A 10,145-nucleotide genomic window follows, 5' to 3' on the forward strand; every position below is an offset into this window, starting at 1 on the left:
TCTAATTCCTTTCTCTTGTTTTGTACACGAGGAGAGCGACGGACAGTGTCGGCGCCTTGCTGGCCTGTGACATTCTGTTCTTGATCCATTATAAAAACCACTGAAAAAATGGGAATGAAAAAAACGTGAGGGCACAAACACATGGTACAGATCTCATAACCAAAAATTGCTAATCAAAACAAACTAAAACACACAGTACAAAATAGAACAAAAAATAGTTGCAATACATACTAATGCTGCAACACACATTAGTGTGTGTGGTTGAATTCTAGATAATGAAAAAAAGTCAAAAGTGGACAGAATTGCCACATGCGCCATAAGCCAGTTGCAACAAGACTGCTAAAATAATTACTACTGGGACAGTTGCAACAGTGAATTTAAACAAATAACTAGTTGTATATGAGCACAGTTGCAAAAGACATGAATGATGTCTGTGGGTTGATAGTTAAAATTATACAGTTGCAACCTATGTGATGAACCAGTTGCAAAAAAGGTACACTGCAGTTGCAAAAAGTGGAAACATCTGAGTTGATAATCTAGAATACAAACTACTTATTCAAATGAAATGTATCCGCATAAAATACAATAATTACTAATTGCAATCAACGGATAATACTAGTTGCAACACTTGGGGAAAAAATGGGGATCACCAGTCTATTATCGAAGATAACAAAACAAATCCAAAAATGGGGACAGAGAAACGGGAGAGGGGGCGGATGCGCTTACACGGCGGCCGCGGGCGCACGGGGCGCGGGCGCGCGCGCAACGGCTCCGGCGCGGGCTACGTCGCCGGGAAAGTGAAGAGGACCTGTCGGGAGCCGTTCGCGGAGAAGTGGGGCGGGGGCGGCAGCGTGCGAGAGGGACGAAGACGAGCGCGGGCGAGCGCGCAACGGCTACGGCGCGGGCTACGTCGCTGGGGAAGAGAAGATGTTGAGCCGTTCGCGGTGGGGCGGGGAAATGAAAAGCTGCTGTCGGGAGCGTACGGGAGGGACGAAGACGAAGCGTCGGTTCGACCTGAGTGGGACGGTTAGCTCGGACCAGATGCTTCTGGGCGTGGCCTAGGTGCATTTTCTATATTGAATGCACCCATGTGTAATATATAAATACAGTATATATATAGTAAGTAGAAACGTGTGGAATTTTTGTCGTCATCTTGGGCATGTGCTCCCCCATCCTGCATGCGTTCCAAGGTCCCCTAGCTACGTACTCGTCGATTGATATCTCTTTTGCCTTGTCAGCTGTGTGTCCATAATCCCTGCATTAATTTGCTTGTTGGATTCTTCTTCATTCGGCTTGTTCCTTCTCTCCATCTGTCATATCTAGTGTCTAGGCCTTTGACATTATATTATACTCCCTCCGTTTCTTTTTATTTGTCGCTGAATAGTGTAAAATTGCACTATCCAGCGACAAATAAAAAGAAACGGAGGGAGTATATAATCATGCATGCATGTTGGCAAATTAAGCGTGCTGCTTCCGATCCATATATACATATAATAATATCGTCGGTTTGCACTGCACGCGTTATGATAGCTAACTACGTGTACCCCACCCAGCTTTAACACAGACATCAACACTAGCAAAATACATACATATCGGACAATATAGTTAATGAAACCAGTCCCATGCATCTTAATTGGTTTTTTCCAATGTCTACTTACAAATTGGACAATATGATTTGTTCTCATCTTCTTAGCTACTCGATCTACGTAGAAGTGGAACTGATGGATGGATGGATGGATGGATGGGTAGGTGTAGTGAAATGTCCACCGCCTGCCTGGTAGGCATGCAGGTAGCCAATCACTGATGGACATGACTCTGTTCCTGCGCGCTGACTGTCACCACATATTTTTTTTCTTTATAAATATAGTGGTATGAACAAGCTACATAGAATATATATATAGTTTATGTATTTAGAGCCCTGTGCTCTCTCTAGTTAGAGAAAGCCCCAACCATTCAAGCCAACACGTAGACCAATACCACCGATAAACTTTTACGATTAGTTATACAAGCATTTACATTTCTTTTGTATTCGTTTTAAAAAAAACGCAAAAATTGATATATCCCACACCCGCGCCTAGCTCGGATCCGCCCCACTACGCCCCCAAATCATCCCAAGCGCTCCAACCGCTCGCAGCCCTAAATCTAATCCGTCGTCTTCCGGGTCGCCATCCGCCCTCATCCCCTCACGCTCAAACCAAACCCTAGCAAACCCTAGCAGATGTCAGCCCACGACGAGGACGGCGGCCGCCGCCGCAGGACCCTTGCCAAGGTTTCACTCTCGTTGGTCTCGAGCACCATGGCGGAGGCCTCCACCTACTCCTTAGACGCAGTTAAGACGCGCCACCTCTAGCTCCACCACAGCCCCGGCGGCGCGGGCGTGCGCGGCGTAATCCGGGTCGCGGCCGAGCTCGTCCGAGATAGCGGGGTTTAACGGGGCTTAACCCCCTCCGTTCTCCGCCACCTGATGTACACCCGCTTTGCATCGTGGGGTTCCAGCATCTTCGGTCCACCCTCGCTAGCAACTGGGGGAGGATGGCCTTTTTGGGAAGGCGCTCGCCGGTGGACTTTCAGGTGTTGCTGCACAGGTAAAATTTTGTTAGGCATAAGTAACCTTTTTATTTTCTCGTTAGATCAGAGCCGAATTAAACCCATTGATCTACATGCAAATATAGTGGCCACAAATGTGACTTATGAATACACAATTTGTAAGTCAACGTCAGATTTTGCAGCTAGGCTGTGACTCGCATTATCACAGTGTGATTAGTGCGAAATTTAGAAGTTATTTTGGGTTGCGTTGGCAAAATTTTGATCCAAACCATGCTTGATGTATATTTCGACTTACGAATTTATTCTTTTGTTGGTCTGCCTATTAATTTGCCCATGAAAGCATCTTAGCCAAAAATGAGAAACACTTTTTACTGATCTGTCATTAAATCATCATCATTCTAATATTTAAGTAGTTTGGTATATGATAAAGCAACATGCATTCTTTTTTCTATTCCTTTTCCTTATTTGGGTTCAGTTGATTCATGGCATTGTGAGCTAATGGCTTCATTGAGCAGCAGTAACAGTGATACACAAACTATTTCACTGTCTATCTGTGCTTCTATTCTTCACCATATGCTTCCAGCACATCTGATATTTTGATCTTCCTTAACGTTGCCAGTCACTGATAGGGCAGCCGTTCTGGGTTTCCTATGAGAAACTGCACCAAACATCAGGTATTTTATCATTTTGGCAATCGAGTGTGTTTCATGGTAGAACCATTTTTATGTTCATTACTAGAGTGTGGGCTTTTATCCTTTGCTGTCTCCAAGGAAACATGGATGAAATTGCTACGCCTCACATTGTATTTTGACAATCTACAAGATTCATGAGCTCCACAGAAAACTGACAATCTCATCCATTATCCCTTTTCTATTAACAAAGTTGTTTGCTCAATCTATATTTGTGTGATTTATAGCCTCACGTCGGAAGTTATATATGTCATTCAAAATTTGACATCTATAGATATTTATTCATAACTTTTAATCAAAGTATAAGGATGAAAGAAGATTTTAAAATGTGATGTATATGAACTAAATAACCTTAGCTTATGACTGCAATAATTGGACGCCCGGTGGGAAATCCTCTCAGTGCCAGATGTGATGGACCATCCTGCCGGTGTCACCTCTAGCCTTCGCTTGGTAATTGTAATTCGGCAGCGACTGAAACCATGGCTCAATTGCAGGGCCGACATGTTGTGTTGGGCGCCTTTCCATGGTTGCAGGGCCGGCACGGATGTATGGTTGTCGTGCTGAGTGAGCAGGCCGGAAGATGCTCTTTTAGTACTTTGTCTGATCAAGTCCATTTAGATTTTCCCTATGTCAAACTATTTTACCTTTGACTATCAATTTTTAAACTTGACAGGCTGATGACACAATTCACATTATTACTAGGTTTATTATGAAAAAGACAGCATATTCTTGACGATATTGCTATATGAAGTGTCATACTAAGAGACTACTGATCGGATGGACGAGTGTATTATTTTAGTAGTTAGTGGTGCTTGTTTAGAACTAAGATTGCAAATACACTGAGATGATTTGGGTATTATAATACAAGCCAAGCTGCAAATATGGAACCATGCAACTTCCACAATTAGTCAAGTTATCTTTGGGTCCTGCTTTTAATTCTTGGGATTCCAAACTCATGTTTGGTCAAGACAAGGACATTACGACATTGTATATTCTACATACTTTTATTCTCTCTAATAATATGTTATTATGTAAATGTTATAATTTCAAGCTGAGGACTGATTATGCTCTGGTTTACTGAGTTATGAATTCCCACTTTGTCATGAAAATTACTTCGGTTTTACCATGGTCAGAACTGTATGTAAGGTTGACTCCAATGTTGAGCAAAAAGTTGGTTATATACTCTGACTTCATAATTAGAGTTCCATATTGAAAAATGCATATAGTAAAATAAAAATGTTGTCCACATTTTAATTCTCCAGTCTCTCAACCATGCAAAATTGAATGTAATCTTTTACAACTCTTTGTTTGTACACATCATTCTTTATGCATGTTTTGAGTTATGTTGAAATTGACCACTATCTTTGGCTTTTTGCATAGTGAGAATAAAACAAATAGTAGTGTCTATATGTCTGTTCTTTACTATCATGTAAGCTGTATATACACCAAACCAATGTATGATGCACCTAAGGCTTGGGTTTTTACTTTTTGAGTATTAATCCATGTAAACAATGAACTAAAACCCTTCTTACCTGTCATGTTTTGCAGGTGCAATGGGCTGGCTTTTGATAAACTCGAATGTGGAGGTGGCTTGCTACTGCAAGCCTTGTTACTGGCTTATAAATCTGGCTTCCAAGTGTGGGATGTGGAACATGTTTATGATGTAAGATAGCTAGATACAGACATGATGGCTCTATTTCATTTATTCAAGTGCTAAAGGATCCAATTTTCACAACCGAATCTCGAGACAGATTTGTAGATGTACGGCCATCGCTAGCTCTTGCATGTGATCGTGTATGATTGCAACAATCCTGACAAAATATGGTGGTACTTTATATTTTGGCATATTGTGCACAAAAACAAGTGTCTTCTATGACCACCGTGATTTATGTATTTTCAAACGAAATTTTATGGCACTTCTTGTTGTGTTTTACGCTTCTACTAAAAAACAGTCTTACTGCGTTTTACACCAAATTTATGACACTTTTGATGTATTTTATGATAACCTCATGCGAGTCTTTTATGCACGAAATAGTGGATTCCTTGCCTGCTATAACGTCGACCGTAGTTTATGCCATGTTATACACAATTTTATGCTTTTGTATCAGTTTTACGCTAAAACCTTCTCAACGACATGTACAGAAACCTTCTCAGCGAAACTGATCGAACCAGAAACACATGCATCGGGCGCGTGCGGGGGTTTGCCTGGCCGAGGCTTCCTGGTGCTAATGGAAGCCCTGGGCTTCCATTACCTCCTCCCTATATATATATATATATATATATATATATATATATATATATATATATATATATATATATATATATATATATATATATATATATATATATATATATATATATATATATATATATATATATATATATATATATATATATATATATATATATATATATATATATGGTATTACTTGTGCTCTTGGGCATCCAATAACTAGAGTAAGCTTTAGCCAAATGTGCCATCCGGTTGAACCGGCACTAGTACACAGAAGCTCTATACTGGCGGTCCTAAAGCTATATGTGTTCACGTTTTCAATGCCTCTAGTGCTAGGGGCCAGTGGAAATCGGCATTTTCACTAGCGTACCAGGTCCGAGCATCTATAAAATAAGCTCCAGAGTGCTAGGGCTCATTTTTTGACAGCCCGCCCCGATGCACGAGCGACGACTCCCAACCAGACGTGTGCGACAGTGGCCCTTGCCAGAGAGCGCGCGGTGGCGGCTCCCCAACCTGGACGCGTGGTGGTGGCTCCTAGACTCGGACGCACAACGGCGACGGCTCCTCGATCCGGAGTCATGGTGGTTCCCAGATTCGGAGGCGTGGTGGCGGCGGCTCCCCGATCCAAAGAGCGAGTGACAGTGGGGGCCCAAGGCACGTGGCGACGGCCCCGGGTCCTCGAGGTGGGCGAGAGATAGCGACACTCCCAAGGCGGGCGAGCAACGACGTCGCACCCCCAAGCCCAAGCAGCAACATCACACCATAACCTACGAACAACGGTGGTGCTCTCCGATGTGCGAGCAGCGACGATGCCGCACGAGACGTGAGGATCGAGCGACATCTACAGAAAGTGTGGCGCATGTGGTGACGGTCGCGCCTGACATCCTTCGATCCGGCGCAGTTCGGGCGCCCCAAGTCATGACTTCCTTTCGATCTTGTGCCCTTGACAGCATCCTCTGGTGACTACCTCCTCCAATCCGTGTTATGCCTTCAATTATTGTGTTTTATGCCTACCACATGCACTATTTACGCTAAAAACTGAAGGATTTTATGTTCGAATACAAACTTCGTACAATGCATGCCATATTTTTGCATGCACATTTTTTTTGAGAATGCGCAGGAGAACTGCGCATCTTATATATTAAAGAGGAAGAGAAACATTACAAAAGAGGAGATGTTGCAAAGCAAATCTCCCAAAGACCCACAGTATTCCGAAAGCAATTACATAGAAGTACTGAAACTAGACCCGACCTCGCCCAGGGCAGCAACTAAGCCCATACTACCGATCTCCTTAGCTCCTTCTAAAACCCAGCAAACACACTCATCTGAGAAACACCTAAAAATCCTGGGCAATGAAGGAGACTCCCCATGAAACACTGCTCTGTTTCTCTGAAGCCATAGGCACCAAGCCCCCAGGATGATCAGAGAGTTAAGTCCTTTTTTTCCTGGTCTTGATAACTCTAAGGCTCACCTTTCCTCACCATTCTGAAAAGTTTCCCTCATCAGCAGTCGGAGTGAGATGCCCCAAGCCAATAGCAGCAAGAATTGTATGCCAAAATTGCCGGGCAAAAATGCACGCAGTAAGGAGGTGCTGAATTGTCTCTTGGGCTTGATCACACATTGGGCAAACATCTAGGTGTGGCATTCCCCTCAACTGTAATCTGTCAGCTGTCCAACATTTGTTTCTTATTGCCAACCAAAGGAAAAACTTGCATTTAGGAGGAGCCCAGGTCTTCCACAATCTCTTCCAAGGCTCAAAGACAGTAGAACCTAATAAAAGGACCTTGTAGCAGGATTTAGAGGAGAACACCCCTGATGTCTCATGTCTCCAAACATGGCGGTCTTCCTCCTGAGAAAGCTGCACATCTCCTAAATTATCCCATAAGAAAAGAAATTGCTGAATTCCAATCAAGGAAAGGGGGGGTTGATATGTGCAATCCATTGCCTGTTTTCAAGAGCCTGAACCACTGTCATAGAGGTAAGAGCTCGCTTAGCCACCTTAGACACCACTTCTGAAGCAAGATCTCTGATGGAGCATCCATTAAGCCACTTATCTGTCCAGAACAAGGTATTAGAGCCATTTCCCACATGAGAAATCAGAGATGCTGCAAAAAGGTCTTTAACATGTTGCTGAATGGGGATGGACAAGCCAAGCCAAGGCCTATCCCGATCTGTTTTTTGAAGCCAAAGCCATTTGGCTTGATGGGCCCAACACATGTGTTGTAAATTAGGGATCCCAAGCCCACCATACTTCAAAGGTCTTGTGACTGAATCCCAGGCCACAAGGCAGCTACCTCCATTCACCTCTTTTCTCCCTCTCCACACAAATCCTTTTCTGATTTTATCAATTTTGTGAATCACCCACTTAGGGACATTCATTGCAAGGAAAAGATAAACTGGGATGGCAGAGAGAACAAAGCGCACAAGGGCTGTCCTACCAGCAAGGTTGAGGAGCCTAGCTTTCCAATTTGGTAGCCTATCTGCAATCTTGTCAACCCAAGTCATCAAAATATTCCTGCCAAGCTTCTTATCTAAGATAGGCAGCCCCAAATAAGTGCAAGGGAAGGAAGAAGGGGTGCACTGTAGAATGTTACACCCTTCCTGCAGCAAATCATCCTCACATCTTATTGGGATGGCACAACTCTTGTGCAAATTAGTTACTAGGCCAGAAGCTTCTCCAAAACAGTCAAGAATGAGTTTGACACAATTTAGCTCTTCCACCCTGGGCTTGACAAACAAGACAACATCATCTGCATATAGAGATAATCTGGACTTCACCATGGCACCTTCCAGACTAGACAACAATTGTTTTTCTTCTGTCACTCTGAAAAGGCTGCTGAGCACATCCATCACCAGGACAAAGAGCTTGGGGAGAGGGGATCCCCTTGCCTCAAACCTCTGCGATGTCTAATCAGCTCCCCAGGAGATCCATTTAATAAAATTTGAGTCGAGGAAGTAGCCAGCAGATTGGAAATCAGATTCCTCCACCTATTACCAAAACCAAGGTAGGATAAAACCTCAAGAAGGAATGCCCAGGAAACAGAATCAAATGCCTTTGTTAAGTCCAGTTTCAGAAAAAGGCTGGCCACTTTTCTCTTGTGCAATGACTTAATTGAGTGCTGGACCAACATATAATTGTCATGAATAGATCTGTCCCTAATAAAAGCACTCTGATTAGCCTCAACCAACTTGTTGAGGAGAGGAGCAAGCCTATTGGCAAGGACCTTGGTGGACAGCTTAGCAAAGCTGTGAATGAGGCTGATGGGCCTGTAATCACCAGCAGAAATGGGGTCTGCCTTCTTGGGGATCAAAGTAATATATGCTGTGTTCAGAGGCCCAAACTTTTGTGAATTACCAAGGTGAAGGGCAGCAAGGGCAGCCATCAAATCTGTCTTAATTATAGACCAGCAAGTTTTGTAGAATCTCCCTGTGTAGCCATCTGGCCCAGGCGCTTTGTCTGAAGGAAGACTGGCAATAGCCTCCTACACTTCCTCCTCTGTAAAAGGCAGCTCAAGAGCAGACAAATCTATAGGAGCTCTATGACATTCTTCTAGCTTCAGAGTTAGCCTTCTCTGGGGGGCACACCCCAACAGATTAGAGTAAAAATCATGCAGCATCTCCTATTTTTGATCATGAGATGTGACCACCCTCTCCCCATCCAGTAAGCTATATATATGATTTCTTTTCCAGCGACAGCAGGCCTGCATATGGAAGAAGGAAGTGTTGGCATCTCCATCTTTCAGATACTGAACTCGAGATCTGAGTCTTGAAACAGTTCTCTCCAGTGAAGCAAGGACCAGGCATTGTTGCTTGAGTTTTCTTAACAGCCATAACTCATCTGGGGATAACACCCTGCTGTCTTGAGCCATTTCTAGCCTGTGTAAAATCTCTCTTGCTAAACCCAGTTGAATTTTAATGTTGCCCACTGTTTTGTGCCCCCAAGACTGCAGGGCTCTGGTTAGCCTCTTGAGCTTCAGAGAGATCCTCTCCAGATGACCACAAATTTGAAGTGGTTGGCTCCAGGAATCTGCCACCAACTCACGAAAGCCTGGCATTTTGGTCCAGAAACTCTCGAAATGAAATCTCCTTTTCCCCGTACCTTCTTCTTCACGCAACTTTAAAATCAAAGGGCAATGATCAGAATCTTCTGAGGCCTTGCTGAATAAAGTAGACGCTGGGAACAAGCCTTCCCAGCTCGAAGTGCAGAAGACATGATCTAATTTAACAAGAGTGGGGGCCTGTCTCTGGTTAGACCAGGTGTATCTTCTTCCAATCAAAGAAATTTCTTTCAGCTCCTTTTCATCTATCCATCTTCTGAATCTTCTCAACAGGGCCCTGTTGATACAGGAGTTGTTCTTGTCCTCAGACCTGGAAATCTGATTAAAATCACCTGCCAAGATCCAAGGCCCATCACAGCCTGCCCTGACTTCACTTAACTCTTGTAGAAAAGCCTGTTTAAGATTATCTTGATGTGGCCCGTAAACCCCTGTGAACCACCATAGTGGGCCTGAAGCCTCCTGCAGTTGAATAGAGACCGAGAACTCCCTGATCACATGAATGCTGTGGGTGAAAATTCCATCTCTCCAAGCCACTAAAATGCCTCCTCTTGTCCCCTGTGCTGGACTGAAAACAAAATTACTGTAACCAGCACCAAGGATGGAAAGGATATCAAAGTC

The 10,145-nt window shown here is 43.6% G+C and overlaps 1 long non-coding RNA gene across 2 annotated transcripts; it reads left to right on the forward strand.

Annotated features, from left to right (window-relative positions):
• The first annotated feature begins 2,031 nt into the window (after positions 1-2,031).
• On the forward strand, positions 2,032-5,167 carry LOC103631850 (uncharacterized). Of its 2 annotated transcripts, none has more exons than XR_555533.4 (3): positions 2,032-2,585; positions 3,167-3,221; positions 4,785-5,167. It is a non-coding gene; the product is annotated as an uncharacterized lncRNA (long non-coding RNA). The 2 variants fall into 2 exon arrangements; XR_555531.2 differs by having other exon boundaries at positions 2,067-2,585; positions 3,167-4,223.
• The last annotated feature ends 4,978 nt before the right edge of the window (positions 5,168-10,145 follow it).

Source organism: Zea mays, chromosome 7 (assembly GCF_902167145.1).
Source record: "Zea mays cultivar B73 chromosome 7, Zm-B73-REFERENCE-NAM-5.0, whole genome shotgun sequence".
NCBI classification, from domain to species: Eukaryota; Viridiplantae; Streptophyta; class Magnoliopsida; order Poales; family Poaceae; genus Zea; species Zea mays.